The following is a 19,170-nucleotide window of genomic DNA, read 5'->3' on the forward strand; positions in this document are numbered from 1 at the left end:
TATATAGTGACAAGTTGTAACCTTATATAGTGCACTTAGAGTGACATTTGCCCTCTACTTTGGGGATTCCTGTCAGTTATTCTGAGATCCCATTATTAGAATCACAAGCATTCCTAGAAATGTACACCTCTGGAAGAGCTCTTTGAAGCAGACAGGATGAGGTCAAAAAAGTGTACTTCATCTCAGTCTCCAGAGGCAAACTGATAAATCAAATTCCAAGTCCTATCAACTTTCAGGTCTACCCAAATGCCAAGTGACTAGAACAATATCTTATGCTCTATCTAAGCTTATATATACACCCATTCTGAAGTGAATGCTGGAAGCTGAATCCTCTTCTCTCTCCGAACAAAGTAGTCACAAAGTAAGTAATAAAAAGAAGGGATTCTTATTATTATTATTATTATTATTATTATTATTATTATTATTTTGTAATGCTGACACACATTTCAAGCCCATGTTATTCAGAACAGACCTTTCCAGTGTTGAGCATGGGCTCATTTTTACCAATTGACCATGAACCCTAATCATTGCTCCCTTCCTTTCCCATGATCCTAACATAACTGCAGTGAGGGCATTTGGTAGTATCTGGGACCTAACCAGGGTTCTTACTGTCCACCATTTGAATTTAAAGAGCTAACAGAGGTTTGGTCAGGGAAACCCTGTGATACTCCCAATCACAAGCAGGATGGAGCTCCAACTTTTAAACAGGTTCAAGGTTAAAACTATTTCTTTGCTACTTATTATGAAAAAACTGTAAATCATTTTCTCAAGTCCTTTCTGAGTTTGCCTGACAGCAGTTAACAAGGATGGGGAGGATACAGAGGTGTTCCTGGACACAGCAAATCCACACAAACCTGATGTAATTGAGCTTAACAGCAAGGCAAAAGCTATTTTTTTCTGGCCAAGGAAAATGGGAGCTATTTAAAATGAACAAGTTCTTCCTGCAGCCACTCACTTTTAACATAAGTTGCATCAGGGGATCTGTAGGAAAGAAACATTTTTATTAATTTTTTCCTTATCTGAGAGAAGAATGTTGATTTTTTTCATTTACGTTCCTTGCCTGCAGGTAGCAGACCAGAGAATCATATAGTAGAATTTTTTTTCCTTTTGATTAATTTCATTCCATGTGTTATGTTATTTTTATATATAATTGATTTCAGGTTTTGCTCATAGCTGTACATCTTTTTTATATCTCTACCTACTGCCTTCGTTCAATCAAGAAAGTTGAAGGAAATTACCTGAATTTTGTTAAGTTTATTAAAAAAAGAGCTCTGTGAATATTTAAATTGAGTTTTGAAATGCTAATACAAGAAAGATATTAGAGAATTTTAATGGTGGGTTCCATTTGACCCACAGACTATTGAAGAAAGGGTCAAATTTTATTCAAATTATTTCTTTACAGTAAAAAATAATATATGAACCCTTTGATTTTATAAAAGTGGATTAACATTCATCCTTGCTCAATCTTTTGGCACTTTGGTACATGACAGAATTAACTAGGGTTGTGTATAAAGTTTTCAAAAGCCTTTAGATGTTTGAGTAGTTTAGAACTTTACTTTCAATAATATCTCTTCCACTTGTCTCTTTTGAATAATACTAAAAGATCTCAAATAAACTTCTATCTGCTGCTGTTTTTCCCCCTAGAGCCTGTGCCAGATGAAGCTAGGTTCACTCACAGAAAGCTATTGTAATGAAAAGAAACAGTATGTAAGAATTGTTCTGAAATACAGGTGTCAGGATGTGTTCTTCATTGGGTCACTTATAAATCTCTTATTCTATTTATGATTTGTAAAAAAAAAAAATCATATTGGTGTACAAAAACAGACTTTGCAGGTAATATATTTGCAGGGAAAACATTTTGCGTGCTGGCTTGTTTGTTTTTCTTCCAAGAAACGTGACTCAATAGAGCAGAGCCAGACCAAGGAAAGCAAACATGGCACACTTGCAGATATGTCTGGACTACAGCTGCCATCATTGTTGTCCACTGGCCATGCAGGCTGGAAGTTGTAGTCCAGCAACATCTGCTGGGCACTTTGCTTCCTATCTCTGACCCAGACACAGAGAGAAGTTAATTGTATGCTGGAGCAGGGGTGGCTAATATGTGGCCCTCCAGATGTTGCCGGACTACAACCTTTGTAATTATTGACTATTGGCCATGCTGCCTGTCCTACATACCCCCTGTTCAGAAAGGTAAACAGCCGATAGTTAATTCTTTATTGACAAAAGTACACACAGCAGTTCCTAAGATGCATCAGATACACAAACACTCACTTCTAGCGTCTACTTAAGCTGGCATTAACTTTTCCAAGTTCACGCCTGGCGGAGCAGCTGAAGCAACATTGGAACCATGCCTCCATCCTCCAGATTTATGTACCTTCATTTGATGAAGTGTGCATGCACAACCTGAGGCTTCTCCTGCACTTCCCTCTTCAAATCTCTAGTTCTAGGAGACAAAGGGACAAGGGAATGTGGGGGTTTGAATGCCCCGCCCCTTGCCTGAACAGCCGTTTCCTCCGCTTCTGACATTTCTTGCGCCCCCACCTCCATTTCTGACTGCTCAGACCCTTCCCCTACCCACCCACCCCAAACTCCTGCCCCACGGGTGGCACCAAACTCCTTAAATCATGGGCCTCATGTCCTGGGCCACCCTTCAACCCCCCCCCCAACCTCTGTAAGACACTCGTCAAAGCCCCACCAGTCCCTGTTATTGCTGGAGCCTGATGAGAGATGGAGTTCAGTTTTGGTGAGAGAAATTAACTGGTGGGAGTTGTGGGGGCAGGGAAGGACATGGATGATTAAGAACCTTAAGATGCACAAGAAGGGAAGGATGAAGCAGAAAATGGATATGAGAAGAGAATACTATAATGTAAAAGCACTACAAGAGTGATTATAAAAATGTTGTGAATAAAATGGAAGTCCCAAAGAAAAGGAGAGGTAAGATGAACTAACAGAAAAGGGAGAGTCAGCATTTACTTGAAAAAGTGGGAAGTCTATCTGTCTATCTATCTATCTATCATCTATCTATCTATCATCTGTTAAAAAAATCGTGAAAGGAAGCTAATCCATGTTAAGAAATATTGTTTGTTAACCTTTTCCTGCTTGGCAGGGGGTTGGACTCGATGGCCCTTGTGGTCTCTTCCAACTATGATTCTATGATTCTATGATTCTACATATTCCCTTTGGCTATTTTAGAAAAGTAATACTAAATTTTTCAAGAGGATTCCAATTGATACATGGTCAGGGGAAAAGTAAAAAAAAAGATCCATTTATCAACAAGCAATATACACTGTAAGTACTAGTATTATGAACTTGTATTATGTAGTCATCTCCCATTCCAATCTGTTACAGGAAATAAAAATAGGATGCACATAAGAACTTTGACGCCCTAATGATGTTGCTCAAGAGAATTTACTGGCCAGCATATGTGCAACAAGCACATTCAAGATCAAAGAAAATGAAAGCTGATTGGGGTAGGACATGGAGGGAGCTTGCCCTTCTCAGGAACATGTCAAATCTGAGCCCCTCTGCAATACCACCTTGGAACTGGTGCAGTTTAAAAAAAAGAGCAGGGAAATACCACCCTTCTGTCTTGATGGGCAGATTAGTAAAGCACTGCCACTCCTGCCTTCCTGGCCCCCTTGCAGAATTGCTTTCAAAGCCTTTAAACACACTCTTCACACTTAGATAACAAGGTTTGTTTACAAATATGTTGCAAAGCAATTTAAAAAATGCTATACCAACAACACCTAGTTACATTCTGAGTAATTTCCAAGTATTTTATCCATGCATATTTTGCTCAACATACATTTGCACTGAATTCTTGACTCCACGCATACTTAAGATCATGTTATTGTTTACATGGCAATCTAACCTGAGATGAAATTTTCCTATCATAAAAGCTCCAATTAACCATGGGCTATTTTCTTTGCTCTCAATTTGCATCAGTCACTGTGATTAACCCCTCGAAGACACAAACAAATCAGCAACCAAAACAAGCCTGTCATTTTTTATAGAAAAAAAATTAAGACAAGTGATTACATAGATCCAACAAAAGAGGCATATAGCTGTCTGCAATGTAAATAATTTGACTTTTAAAGTCTACTAGTCAGACAACTTAGTATTGACACTGTATATTATAATATTGCACTGGGAATGATGCTTATTAACGTGTCCATAAATGGTCTGAAGTTAGGGATAAGCTGTGAAGTGGCCAGGTTTGCTACTTACATCAAATTATTCATGGTAGAAAAAACAAAACAAAAAGAGATTACAAAGAGCTTCAAAAGATGGGATATAAATGGGTGAACAGGCAATCAAATGGCAAATGTACTGCATTATAGACATCAAATGGCAAATGTACTGCATTATAGACATTTGGGCAAAAACAAAAACCCTAGATAAAGTCTGAACTCACAGTGACAAGTCAGGAAAGAGATCTCAAAATCATGATGGACAGCTCCACTACGAAGATGTTGATCAAGTATGCAGTAGTTATGAAAAAAGTATGCCAGGGATCATTAGGAAAGGGATCAAAAATAAAACTGCTAGTGTTGTTGTGCCTACCTGTGGTGCAATCATACCTGGAATACTATGTACAGTTCTGCCTGCTGCAGGTGAGAGTCAAACTAAATATTACATTAGCTAGGTAGCTGTACCCTTTAAGTGCCTTCCACATAAAGGCACTGCTCTGTAGATAACACATTGCAGTTTGACCCTAAAAAAGGATACTGTTGAGCTGGAAAAGGTGCAGAAAAGAGCAACTAAAATTACTAAGGGGCTAGAAATCAGTGCTATTAACGTAAGTAAGTATGTAGTGACAGGCACTTTGCTAGTATATATTGACATATGGGGACCCATGAAAAATGTTAACAGAAGAGGGAGGGAGAAAAGGGTTGGGTCAAATATATTATCCATACACACACACCTCACTCAATGAAGCAAGTTCTAGAGACTGAAACCACTTCAGCCACCCTATGTTCCAGATGCAGTAGGGAATAGTTTCCACTATAAGTATAAATGCCCTTTTTATTGTACACACAAAGTCATAACTATTTTGTTTACCATTTATAGGACTCAGGAGTCAAAAACATCTTTACAAATCTGTTTACTTAATCTGGTAGGCATCACAGAAATTTGTACTGGAAGTTCACTATAATGTTTTTGCTCAGTTTTGCTTTGTATCACATCAAATAACTTTCCTCTGCTGCCTGTTTATATTCCTCATATATTTACAGACAACTTATTGTATTCCCTTTAATAGCTAATTTATCAAATTGCACACTTCAGTGACTATCTCATCTGTCCTCAATAGTCAATTACAGAAGCTTTTCAATCTTTTTGTTGTTCTACTCTCGAAATTTTTTCGAATTCCTTAGTGCTGATGTGCTTCCTTTATTCAGATTTATTTATTTTATTCTAGATGTATTCTTGGCAAAGAATTTCTCTCCATCCTGTGCTGCAATCATTTTAACAATTGTTTATACGTACACACTTATTTTACAATTATAGTCCAAGAGTGTAAAGCAACAAACAGAACTGCTACTGGAATTCTGTGTATCTTAGCAGAGAACATGTACCAATGTTTTTTTGTGTTGCACCCCACTGCTGCAATCCGTTCTGGTTTCCTGAAACTTAATCCACAGGTGGAGGTGCTCCACCCAGAATCATTTCAATGACTCCATTCTATCTATACTTTTCCTTTGTGTACACATATCTACTTGTATGAGGAAGCCATAGCTCAATATGCTTTGTAGTCAAAGGTTCAATCCTTGATATCCTAAGAGGATCAGGTAGTAGGTGACCCAAAATACTCCCGTCTGAGACCCTAAAGAGCCACTGTCAGTCAGAACAGATAATACTGGGAAAGATGGAGAAATAGACAGATTTTGTATGACAAGTTTTTGCAGTAAATTTATAGAGTGCCACCTATGTGCACAAGGGTTGTGTGTCTGCATTTCAGAGGATAAAATGAGCTTGACAAGTGCACAATATTTTAGTACCTCAAAGCAGTGTGCAGAATAAAAAGAGGTTCACAATTTTGTAAATGGAAAAAGAAACCCTATGGAAAACCATCTACGAGGCAAATTAGCAATTGACCGAAACATTACCCATTGTAAGTGTGTAAGAAAGCTAACACCATCCTGGAGAGCTGTTAAAACACTGGCATTTTTTTAAGACTGCTCTTAATAGGATAGAAGGGAGTTAAAATTAAAGTGTAAAATATTATAATAATATATTATAGTAGTAATAATAATGGTCAGCCATTGTTAGTAATACAGACGAAACATAAAAAATGGCTTGCAGCCCTGCTTGTCACAGGCAATATAACATGATTGTCCCATACAGTAATAGAAATTCTTTTGAAAATAATTAGATTTCCAAGATGGACATTTTTATAGAAGTGACATTGCTATTAAAAAAAATGAGCGTAAAACTCTATAGACCGCGATATTACAAAATGTCACCATGCATTATAATAACATGTGGGTACTATTGCAAGGATATATGGAAAACGGAAGGATGTTGGTTGGGGAACAGAGTTATACTACAAGAGATACAAGGGACACGAATCTGAAGACATAAGAAATGCAATAGTAATATCTGGAAGGTCTGCATACACTCCTGAAAGTCATCTTTATTGTCTTTTTTTTCTCCTTCACAAATATTCCATTCCTACCCCTCTTACTCTTTTATCATTAGTGGCACACAAGCCATTAAATGCAAGTTTATTATTTTCTCTTACATAATGTATGATTTCTTTGTTAAATTAAACTGAGCATCAATATTTACAGATTACTATCAGTAAAAATAGCACAAGAAATTGTAATAATGTCACTAGCATAATACTTAATTGCTGTGTAATTATTTAGGACAAGATCGTTCGAATATTTCCTTTAAAGTATCTGTGCATGTTCCCGCTTGATGTCCCAGCAAAGGAACACTCGAGAAAGGATTTATTCTCATCATCAGAATCCAGACTTTGGTGGAAAAATTAGTAAACAGCTATTCTGTTGCCAAACCATACACTCAGATGTTCTTCCAGCTTCTGCTGGCATGCAATGTGGATTTTTAGGGTGCAATTCAAGATAGTTTTGACTTCACTGGATACTTATCCCCAACTCCCAATCCCGGTCAAAAAAAACCCCAAAACAGCCTTCATAGATATGTTTGCTTTGCTGTTTGTGAGCCCAAAGTTTCAAAAGTCTGGATCAGGCAACAAGGACAGAGCTCCTGCTCACCTTTCTCTGGCTTCTAAGAGACTCCTGGTTCCTGTATGCACACAAGTGTTTAACAAAACAAATGTGGGCCTATGGGAACATGTGTACATGTTTCCAGGTAAAGAAATATTACAAATTAAGAGCTAATATTCAGGGGATTTCTCATCACAAATTGGAGCCTGAGGAAAGGTCACCAGTTTGGACTGAGAGAAATCATATAACAGGCTGCAGTGAAAAAGGTTTTAAACAATGGCTAACTTCAGTATGCTCCATATAGCTCTTTTCATTAGATGTACACATATACCATCTGAAAGCCTCTCAAAACGGCTTTGAGTGTTCTTAGGCATCTAGTTACTTTTGCTTGCATCTTTTGAAAACAGTAAGGCAAGGAGAAGGAAGAAAAGACCACTTTCTGGATGGTGACATAGCGGAGCATTGCTCCACCAACCACATTAGCTGTGGGAGACATGAGACAGAAGTAGAAGCAGGAGGAAACTGACGTAAACACCACTCAGGTTCACAGCTGCTGATTGACTGAGTATTCAGAGTGGGCTGGAGGAAGACTACAAGGATGACAGTGGATCTTTGAAGAGAGTTATTGAAACTTCCAAGGAATAACAAAAACTCTGATCCCAGTTGGAGCATTACCAAGCATGTCAAGCATCTGTTTCAATTCTAGCCAGAAAGAAGACAGGAACTTGAGAAAGGTTTAAGGATTAATGTCCATCCAAACCCTTTGAAATGCAATAAAAAAACTCAAGTGGTGCTAATATAGGTGTTAGAAAATGCATGTGTTGTTTACATTGAAAAATATATCTTTCAGAAACCAGAAAAGCATAATACAGCCCTCATACCTAACGCCAAAAAATAGGAAACACAAATGAAAAAGGATTTTCTTTTGGTCTTTCTTCATGGTGAAGTAGTACCTAGCAGAAAACCTAAAAGCAGAACTTAAACTAGTGCCTTCCTAGGCCATCCAAAAGGGAATATGGACCTTTAGTGATTTTCAAGTATCAGAGCAAGTTTATATGCAGCCATGCTACCGGTGGCTTTCCATGAGCTGGAGCACAGATGAAGGAATTCATGCAAAGAGTCACCTCATCCCTGGAAAGCATTAGGTTGCTTGTTAATAACACTTTCTTTGATATTCTCTTTAATTGCACATTTGCTGGACCTTATTGGCTATCCAGCAAGGCAGTGCAGGGTGCTGCTCACAGACAGGGTATTGTCTTCTGGGTATGTGAGGATGTACTTAAAGTATACAGAAAAATAGTAGTTTTGGAGAACTGTCCCTGATACCACACACAGGTGAGAAGCATAGTTCACCTTCCATGCTGTACTACTCAGGTTTGGGGCTGACTGACAGCTTCTTGTGCAATCAGCCTGAAAAGCTACCAACCTGGAAAGCTATCCCTCAATGCTGCTACCTTACTACACCAATATGCCAACACAAACCTACACTAGAAATAGTAGAGATAGTGTTATTTTTTAAGCCTGGTGATGCTATATCAATTAATATGACTGGCTCTTCCATCCTCCTTACCTCTCCCCTCCAAAGAAAAAATGGTTTTGTATTTTCTGTGGATAGCAGCAATATGGTTTCAAAATGGATGGGGGACCGTGTGTTGAGATTCCAGCATTGCAGGGAGTTGGACTTGCTGACCTCAGAGCAATGTCCAACTCTACAATTCCATGATTCAGGGATGGGCGTGTCTGTGATAAGAACTCTGCACATTCTTGTATTTCATTATTACTTGGTTTAGAAAATACAAATTACTGTATTTGCCTTAAGGTTTTGTTGTGCAGCCAGCACATTTGGACGTGGTGTTTTTGGTTCATACAGTGCCTACCCTTCAGTGGCTCAAGCAACTGGATAATTACAGGCAGATCAGAGCATTTTGTGTTGATATTTTAGTATTGTTGTTATGGCTTATAGCCAAACAAATAAGTGCTTAGGATAAAAGACAACATTTGCAACAACCACTATATTACCATGCTCGTCTATTGCACAGAACTAATCTGGCAATGACTCAGCAACTGGAACCCTAAAGGCTTTTTCATCCACAATAGGACAGCTACACTGGAATTATCCAACACATATATTAAGAAGCAACCTTTTAGAGAGAAATTACAGCTGACGAGCAGCACAGCCATATCCCACAAGCACAGGATGTTGAAATTACACTCTTGTGTGCCACTGATTTATAGTCCAAAGGGGGTAATATCAGATGTCAATATAGCTTGTACCCATTGGGAACATGGATGGTAGATGTGAACAGTGGGATGGGGCAGTAATAAGCCAGTTTTAGGCATAATCTGTGAAGGGAGATAGCCATGGAGGGATATTGAGATGGTTTCATCTGTTCTAGACAGACCACAAGTGACATGAGTATGTAAAGGCAGACAAGGTAATCAACATTTCAACTCTGAACTGTGCATTCTATTACATTCTAAGCATAATCACTCCTCAACATTCTAATTAGGATTGTCCTACAAATCTACTAAATCACACCATCTGAACTATCAATGTTTTTGTTTTGACCTGAAAATGGAGCATAGTGGACTACAGTCCTGATGTATATTCAGGATTCTGGCAGTAATGCACCCAACCACCTACTCATTGAATCCTTGTCCATCCCTGGCTTATTAAAGCTAGTCAAAGTGGTGTGACTGAATGGGTTTATAGGTGTGGTAAACATATATTGGCATGGGTGGTTGCCTGCTGCCCATAAAATGGAGACCGTGTGCAAACTTTTAAAAAGCCCACCCAATACCTGATGGCATGTAACAACTAGTGACTAGTTGTCCACACCCCTTTACTGGCATCAACGGTGGAGAGGGTGATTGTGGTGCAAATGCAAGTATTCCTGGATAAGACTTATTAACTAGACCCACTACAATCTAGGTTCAAATCAGGGGTTGATCACCCTGATATATGAATTTTATTGTGATACAGTGTGTGTGTGACCCTGCAGGTTCTGCTTGATCTCGGTAGCTTTTGATACTATTAACGATGGTATTCTCTTGGACTGGCTCAGTGGGATGGGTACTGGAGGCACAGTATTACAGATGTTCCATTCTTACCTTCAGAGTCATGCTCAGAGAGCAGCACTGGGTGAGTGCTTCTTGCTCCCCTAAAGCTTGTGCTATGGAACTGAGCAAAGTACTATCCTCTCTCAAGTGCTACTTTACATCTATATGAAATGGTTGGCGAGGTTATTAGTTTTGCGGCAAGGTGTCATCAGTACACTGATGACACACAGGTCTATTTATCCATAGCAAGTGAATCAAAAGAGGCTGTGAAAGCTCTGGAATGGTGTCTGAATGCAGTAGTGGATTGGATGAGGGCCAGTAAACTGTGCCTGAATCCTGAGAAGACGGAGGTTATTTGGGTGGGTGATTCCTATGCCTGGGAAACTGGGAAGTTACCTGTTTTGGACAGGGTCATACTCCCTCTGAAGAAGATATACAGCTTGGAATAACTCCTAGATAATCTCTCTCTCTCCATCAAGTGTACTCTGTGGCAAGGAGTGCTTTTGACCCGCTTGATCTAGTTTGCCAGCTACAGCTGTTCTAGGTATATTCTGACAGCTGTAGACCATGAATTGGTAACCTAAAGGCCAGATTTCATACTGTATGTGGGGCTGCCCTTGGCCCTGGTCAGAAACTCCAGCTGATGCAGAATGCAGTGGTTAGCCTACTGATGTGGATACATACTGTACAACATGTGACACCTGTTTTAAAACATCTGCGTTGGCTGCCCATCTATTACCAAGCCAGGGTCAAGGTAATTGTATTAATTGACATAGCCCACAATAACTTAGGTCCAGGGTATCCTGAGGACTGGCAGAACCTTTATCTCCCAGCTTGATCACTGTGACCACTTGTAGGAGCATTGCTGGTTATCCCCCAAGTTGGTGAGGCTCATATGATAGCAACAAGAAACCAACCAGCCCAGTCCTGTAGAAAGTTCTGCCAGAAGAGATTCAGCAGGTGCCTTCTGTTTTAACTTTTAAATGCCTGCAGAAACCTTATGCAGACAATTAAGAAAACATATCAGTAACAGTTGATTATCTCTGATGTTAAATTAAGTTTGTATATGAATATTGTTTTTGCAAATCACTCTGATATTTATGTAACATAGAGGTATATAAATATTTTTATTATAATTATTGTAAAATTATTTAACATTTTAAAGAAGAAAAATCTAGATGTTAACAAAATGCTAACAGACACTGAACTTTGAAAAGATAACTAGTCCAAGTACTGTACAGTACTACATAGCTACTGCTATGTATATCCAAGTAGAGAGAGCATACAGTTCAGCAATTCTAAGATCATCTGGCTTATCCTGATATTCAAACAGGAATGTGCCAGGGCTGCTAGAGAGGATCCAAGCCACTCAAGATACTGTAGCCACCAAAATAGAAACATTCTTCCAGGAAGACCAGCAGCTATCACCTTTTTAATCCAATATGTAGCTTGCCTATCATGGTTCAGTAATTAACAATCACTTCTAGCGTTTTTGTCCTCACCTTGAATATCATCTCTGAATCATACAAATATTCTAAACGTATTTAAAGTCTTTCTTGTTAACAGGGTGCCTGTCAATGAAAGCATTATACAGTGGTAACATGATGGTATATATGTCAACCACAAAGAAAATAAACTTGATTGGTTGGTTGGTTGGTTGGTTGTTGTTGTTGTTTTTAACAAAGGACCATCAGAAAAAACAAATGAAAGATACTGCATACAATTAGCACAAAGATGAAACACACAGAAGCAAAGTGCAGTTATTCCAGGTTTGATAAAAATTGATTTAGTGACAAAAAATGGATTCCTTTATTTAAAAGACAGGACTTCTCAGCTTAAGAATGGTAAATGACACAATGTCATCTACCGTATTCATTACTGTGGGCTTAGTTGCTAGTCACATATTCTCATTTGCAAGTAATTACAGGTACTAGGATCCAAGTAAAGCTATCCTGTATCTCACGAGGATCATCTATTGAGCCCATACGGATGAATGATCTTGTACTCCTCTTGTATGTTCCTCCAGTTCTACCTGAACATGAACTCTGCAATGTCTTCAGTTTTAATCTTATGAATATTTGTGACTACCCACTAAGGGTTGTTGTAAATGTCTTCACAGGGTGCACAATTGGAGAGAGGAGGGTAGCATTTTGTATTTTGGGGGCTGGTGCTGCAAATAATCCAGTTGATTCAGGTAGTCCAAGGAAAGTTGTTTACCTTAGTTGGGAAGCAGGGTGAGCAGCCTCCTATTCCTGCAGCTTGTGTGTGTGGTATACTTCTCAAACATGCAAGAGCAAAAGCTCTGCTGCCAGCCACCATTTCCCGGTTCCAGAAAGACATTTACATAGAGTACATTTCTAATGCTGTACTTGAGATGTATTATGATGATTTATGAATAAAGCATCTGACTGGGAGAAGGTATATGGTGACTGCCAGGCAGGCAGGCAGGCAGGCAGGCAGGAAGCCACACACACACGCACATACTCTTAAGAATGTTTGATCTTGCTGGCTGGCAAAGTTCACAGACACACACATACACAAGGAGGAAATAAAGCTGTTGTTAACTTGTAAACACATTACTTAAGTAGACAACCTACTCCCCACCCCCACCCCACCCCATTCCAACAAATTGAGCTTTAGTAGGGTTGATTTCCATGGGTTTTTTGATGTTGGACATTGCGGAATCAGTTTCAAAGCCAAATCACTATCTTCTTTAGGTGTTATCATATTTCTCTCCCCGAATCAGTTCAATTAATTTCACCTCCAAAAATGAGGGTGCGACAGGGGAGGGTCAGATTTCTCCCACCTCAATTTGTAAGAGAGGAGAAATGATTCAGTACCAATCAAACAGCATCCCAGAAGTAAAACAAAAACAAAAAGCCCTTTCTCCACTAACTTCCAACCCTTGTTTTTGGAAAGTTTTGGACACTTAGCATTCAATAAAGTTATATGCTTTGTACCCTCGGATGAGAGCAAAACAAAAATGTAATTCTTTATTACGTAAGTAAACATAATTCTGCACAGTAAATGGCATGTAGTACCAAGACCATAGGTAATAGATTCTGCTCCTAGGCTATATACAGGCTTTATTTAGCTCAGATCATTATAGTTGTAGTCTGGGGTGCACCTTGGTAATATGGTGCCCTTTGTGAGGCCAAAATTTGATGCCCCCACACCTAGCCCTCGTGTGCAGGGGAACTGCTCTTACTGCCCTAAATCTGCCTCTGTTATAGCAGCCTGCTGGTTGTTCCAGAAGTACATGGACATTGGAATAGCACTCTAGAGTTATCAAAACAAACAGGCTATTATACATTGTTTCTCTGATCTTCTCACAATAATTCCCTAACAGTGTAACTAAGAACGTAAATGTGCAACTATTTTCACTGCCTTAATTTGCATCTTCTCCCTTTTGCTTATTTTCTATTTCCTTCTCTTTAGCTGAATGTGATCCACTGCTTTTTAATTCTTTAATTTTACAAAGAATAATGGTATGCTGTGCAAATTAATTGTCTTGGGTATTGCCCCACCCCCTGCAGAATTTCAATAACTAACACTTGGAAATAAATTTTCATACAAAAATATATCAACACATCCCAAACATCTTTAAAACACTGATATTCTTAGTGTTTTTAACCAGTAACAGTTGACTGTACCCCACCATCTACACACAATGTAGGGCACTTAAGATGAAGGATACATTTTAGTTTCTTGCCAGAAATATGGAACTCTTTCCTCAGTTTAGGCAGTAATATCACAAATTATCCACAGTGCGCACAGATCACTAACCTGACCCTTCTTTCAGATTTTTATTAGAAGCAGAGTAATTGATCCTGACAGAAGAAGGAAGGAATTTTCACAACCATTAAAAAAAATCCTACCAACAATAGGGATGAATTTTATTTTTAATAGATTATGTAACCTTTCAGCATGGCAGACTAACTTTTACAACAATACTAAATATAAAGGTTTAATATCACTTAACTATAACAAATGGATTTGCAATACTTAATCATTCAGGTATATATACTAAAAGACAAATGTTCCATTAAACCATCTTCCTTTTCACCCACCACCCACCTCCCGTCTTCATATTTGGAATATAGCATGCTTAATGTCCTTGAATGTCTAGGAAATGTGTGTTAAATGTGGGGTTTGCAATGCAAGCGGCATTAATTAATTTTTAATTATGCCTTAAAGTACTATTGATTGTATTTTCAACAACAGGCAGTAATATTTAAGTTTAGATTCATGCTGAAATATAAAACTCATTTTTCTAATATTCAGACAAGCAGGAAGGACATGAGAACATTGTTTTTAATTGAAGGATTAAAAACATTTACATATTTAAAAAGCAGATGTTTAAAGAACTCGCGTCTATTTTAACATTTATACACCTTTTATCAAGTTGCACTGTTAAGTCTTTCCACTTCCCAAAATAGATGTGGTCCATATTGTTTAAATATATGTGTACATTTGTGTGTGTGCGGCAATGTGTTATAGTTACATTTTCCAAAATGCATTTGTAGTTGCTTTAAAAATAGGGTGGGCTTTCTAGGCAACACCCTTGCCCCTACTCCCCATTTAAAAACTGTCCCTAAACTTTACATAGCCTCCACCATCCTGGCTTCTATAGTGACAGTAAAACATAATAGTAGCACAGATTTTCGCTGAACTTCCGGTTCTAGCTCAGGGGCAATTTTCTTACCAGTACTATGCTAAGCTATACAGTTCAAGGAAAGAGGTTAAATAGCACAGACTCAGATTGCACTTACACACATTTATAATAAACTGCACTATCTAAAAGGGATCAAGCATATAGACTGCCCTCTTTGGGCTCTTCTATCTCTTAGGAAGATCACAATGAGCATTAATGTTATATTCACAATAATATAGAAAATAGTACACAACAGGTTAAAAGTAAATGAGCTCCCAATACACAGCATACATTTAAAACACACAACCCCAAAGAATCCTGGGAACTGTAATTTATCTCTCACAGAGCTACACCCAGCACCCTAGAGTTTATGCATACGCAGCAACATCATACATTTGTCTTAATTGCAGCCAAATAAGGAAGACATCAGGTCAGAAATTATTCCATCCTGTTCCGCATTCTTGCCAGGTGGCTTATCAAAAAACAAAATATGGGTTGTCTCCTTGAGACATGAAAACCAGGCCCATGTACCACCACTACCCCAAGCTCTAGGTTGTAATCCAGTGCTGTGTTATGTACTGTACTTATGTCTTACTATGAAAACAATGGAATTTAAACGTACAGAATCTGTAAAATGGATTGAGGCCCACCTCCACTGAGCTAACCAGTCGATCCAGCCTATCATACTAGCATCCCCTATAAAATAACAAAAGAGAGAGCTACACTATTTTAAAGTGCTAAGAAAATTGGACCACTTACTTGGAAGTAATGAAGAATTCCTGCAGAGATCTCTGACAAAGAGAATGACACACAAACAGAGAGAGAGAGAGAGAGAGAGAGAGAGAGAGAGAGAGAGAGACCCCGCAATGCCATTTTGAGAGTCATTAACATGTGGGTGGGGCAGGAAGATGACCAAGAAAATAGGATGCTAGAGAACAGGAAAATAAATGCCTGTCATAGCAAAATCAAAGGTTCTGGAGGGAAATGCATGGCTGAAGTATCATCATTATTGTTCATCTGATTTACTATATGAGCTTCTTAAATAAAGAATGAGCATAAAGAAAGGAGCACATCTCTTCAAAGGGGTCCCATATGCAGAAGTGCAATTATTTCTTTTCATGAATGAAAAGGTGAAGTATTTAAAGGGAGGCAGAATGTGAAGATTGCTTCTACATTAAAGATCCCAAGAACTATATTATACCTTTAAAGGGAAAGGCAACAGGGAATGCTTCCCCCCCCCCAGGTCTCCCCCAGGTGGTTGCTCTAACAAGGCCTCACTTTATCCTCTTCCTTAACCATGAAGGAATCCAAACTGGCCTTCCTATATAGTCCTCACCAGACTCCCTCTGATCCTGCCCCCCCCCCCTTCTTTAAATTTCTTGTCATGCGCCTAAAACAGAAAAAATATTCTTGGCAGGAGGGAAATAAGGCACAATATTGTCCACTCATAAAAAGGCACTAATAATACAAATAGGTAGCATAACAAAGCTATCCAATAGTTAGCAAATTTAATTTATTAGTTAGCAAATGCCACCAACTCTGTTTTGTTTTTAATTGCTTATCATGAAAGTTCCAAGTTTGCCCTATTAATAAATGTTTAGCAAAGTACCTGCAAAACCCACCTATAACCCACAGAAAAGCCCCCAGCACCTTCTGTTTGGGGCAGCTTCCTCATTTCAAGAGCACATTACTAAATGCTTGTTTTTTAAAAAATCAAAAATTGTTCCCTGAATTCTAAACTACCAAACAACTTCTTAATCCATATCAGAAAATCTGATGGTTGCAGTTTGTGGAAGCAACCATTCTCACCCCCCTAAATACAAAACTAGGCTTATGGCACTTTAATTCTACTTTAAAATAAATATTTTTTCAAGGGTTCTCTCCCTGTCTGTTACAGTTTATAAAGATGGCTAGACAAAACAACAGTGTAAAATAATCAGTTTTGTACCAAGAATAAATAAGTAGAGCACACAAGTTTACCACAATAAGAAATAACTTTAGCTGGATAGTAACCAAATTTCTTGTTCTTGGTTCTGTTCAGAATATCTGAATCCAGCAAGACATACCAAGCACATATTTCATAGATGATATTTGATTAGATAGGCAATCTGACTTCCGCTCTTACAATAGACACAACACTCTAATCCTGGAGCAGATAGAACAGCAATCACGGTCAGCTGCAGGCTGGGTTATGGTGAACCAACAAATGTTGCTAAGTCTGTTACAAGCTCATCTCTATCATTTTAAAATGTGTTGCCTGCACAGAAGTGGCAACTGCTTCTTTTTGGCATGTGCGCACACACATACTTTAGCTACTTGAAAGGTTTAGGTCCAGGCTATCTGAAGAACCATATTGTCGCATATGAACCTGCCTGGGCTCTGAGATCTGCCTTTTAATAGTGCTGTGTTATTTCTACTATCTGTATATTAATAATTTGTTTTCATACTGTTTTAAATCTATTATAGTTGAATTAAACTATTATCATTTATATGTTTTTAGCTTTCTGTATTTTATCTGTGTTGTTTTAATTTGTGTAAGCCACTTTGAGTCCCAGTCTGCGAAAAAGCAGGATAGAAATAAATATAACAGCAATAACAATAAGAATCACCGGGGGGGGGGGAGCCCAGTCCCAGGAGTTACTGCCCAAGATTGTACAGTTTGAATCATCTGTGCCAGCTGCTGCCAACTGACAGCTTATTTCCTTTCTAGCTCAGAAAAGCCCATCCCTTTGCCTAGTTTAGCCAAAGGAGGGAGCAAGTGGACATTAGGAAAGCCAGGCCCATAGATACTCACAAGGCCACCAGTTTGCATGTGGCTGAGGAGACAGGCTAGCTGGAACATGCGAGGGAGAAGTTTGGGGCTTAATCACCTGCAAAATCTCCCCTGGCTTGGGAGTGGGAGTGGGAGCAGCAGGAAGAGAAGCATTTGTGCTCATGTTAGGCAGCCCATCCACCAATCCATTTACTCACCCAGCTGGCATGGCTCAATTGGCTCAGTCCCAGTGGGCAGTCAATAAAGCCTACTTGCGTCTTGTCTGTCCCTCAGGTCAGCACTACTTGCCTGCTTACCTACGCTATCCTATTCTAACAGCAGGAACAATAGAATTAGTAAGTAAGTAGTGTGAATTGATGTCCTGCATCTCTCTCTGTGTCTATAGCTCATGTCTGCATGTCATAGCGTGTGTGTATGAGATAGAATATTGAGTACGGATTAGCCATTTTCTTCTTTTGTGAGAATGTGCATATGAAGGTAAGAGAGAGTATGCACATGTCTGTCTGGAGACGCATGAGACAGAGGATAAAAGAGTGCATTTAGGTTTCCTCATGTGTGAGTCTGATAGATGTGTATGTGAGAGAGATGGTGTTTATACTTGGAACAACTGAGACCTGCAACAAAACATTCCAGTGTGGAGTGCTCCTGCTCAGGGTTCCAGCTAGACAGGCATGCCCTCCATTCCATTCCTCGTCCTTGGTTTTTCTATGTTGTTTGGGGGATTTCTTACCCCCTTAAGTGGGTTGTAGCACCTTAAATATGATCTGCACTTCTGCAGACCCTGATCTTTCTCTCTTGTGCATGCATGGTGCCATTTTGGCTACTTAAGGATTGGCACTTATCCCTGAACATCGCTAACAGCAGAAATGATTATCTTCCAAATGAAAAATGAACTTCTCTTGATGCTGTTTTGCAGGGTCGACCTAAGACCCACAGCATTTTTAGTGAATTGCTGTACAGGATACTCACTTCAAACATACAATTTTAGCTCATTCTTCAAGTTGTATATTGCTGAGACTTCTTGCTACCCAGCAAAATTGATAATTTTCTGTCATGGATTCAGTGGCTTGCTTTGGGTTAATCCCTTATCTGAGCCTTAGCATTCCTCAGCTGTAAAACAGAAACATAAATTAGTGGCTTGTGATCATGGCTTTTTGTAGTCCTCCTGCTGCATATTAAGACTTTAACATTAGAATCCCTGTTCTACAGTAACTCTGTACTTTTACAGGTAAGGGCACCCCAGTACATGACTCATAATCATGATTGGCTGTGCCTGTGAATTGCTATTTTATTACTTGGTCTTTCCACAAACTGCCATTCTTTGACTGGTTCTACCCTCAAGCTGCCATTTTGTGATGGGCTTGAGTTGATGGGCTCATGTGTGTGTAGCAAGCATGAAATCTGTAAACTCCACTTTCTAAAGCACGGGTGTCAAACACAAGGCCCGCGGGCCGAATCCGGCCGGCCAGACCTCGTCATGTGGCCCGTGTAGT

General features: G+C 39.0%; 1 protein-coding gene across 10 annotated transcripts in view; it reads right to left on the reverse strand.

Annotated features, from left to right (window-relative positions):
• ZFPM2 (zinc finger protein, FOG family member 2) overlaps positions 1 to 19,170 on the reverse strand; it is a 463,644-nt gene that overhangs the window by 278,229 nt on the left and 166,245 nt on the right. Inside the window, exon 1 of one of the 10 annotated variants that reach the window (XM_081012506.1) lies at positions 18,647 to 18,787. The exons of the other annotated variants lie outside the window; for them this stretch is intronic. The gene's annotated coding sequence lies outside the window, so the exon portion shown is untranslated. Of the gene's footprint in view, positions 1 to 18,646; positions 18,788 to 19,170 lie in introns of those variants that run through there. 10 annotated transcript variants of the gene reach the window in all.

Source organism: Podarcis pityusensis (genome assembly GCF_964106645.2).
Source record: "Podarcis pityusensis genome assembly, chromosome: 7".
In the NCBI taxonomy this organism is placed as follows: domain Eukaryota; kingdom Metazoa; phylum Chordata; class Lepidosauria; order Squamata; family Lacertidae; genus Podarcis; species Podarcis pityusensis.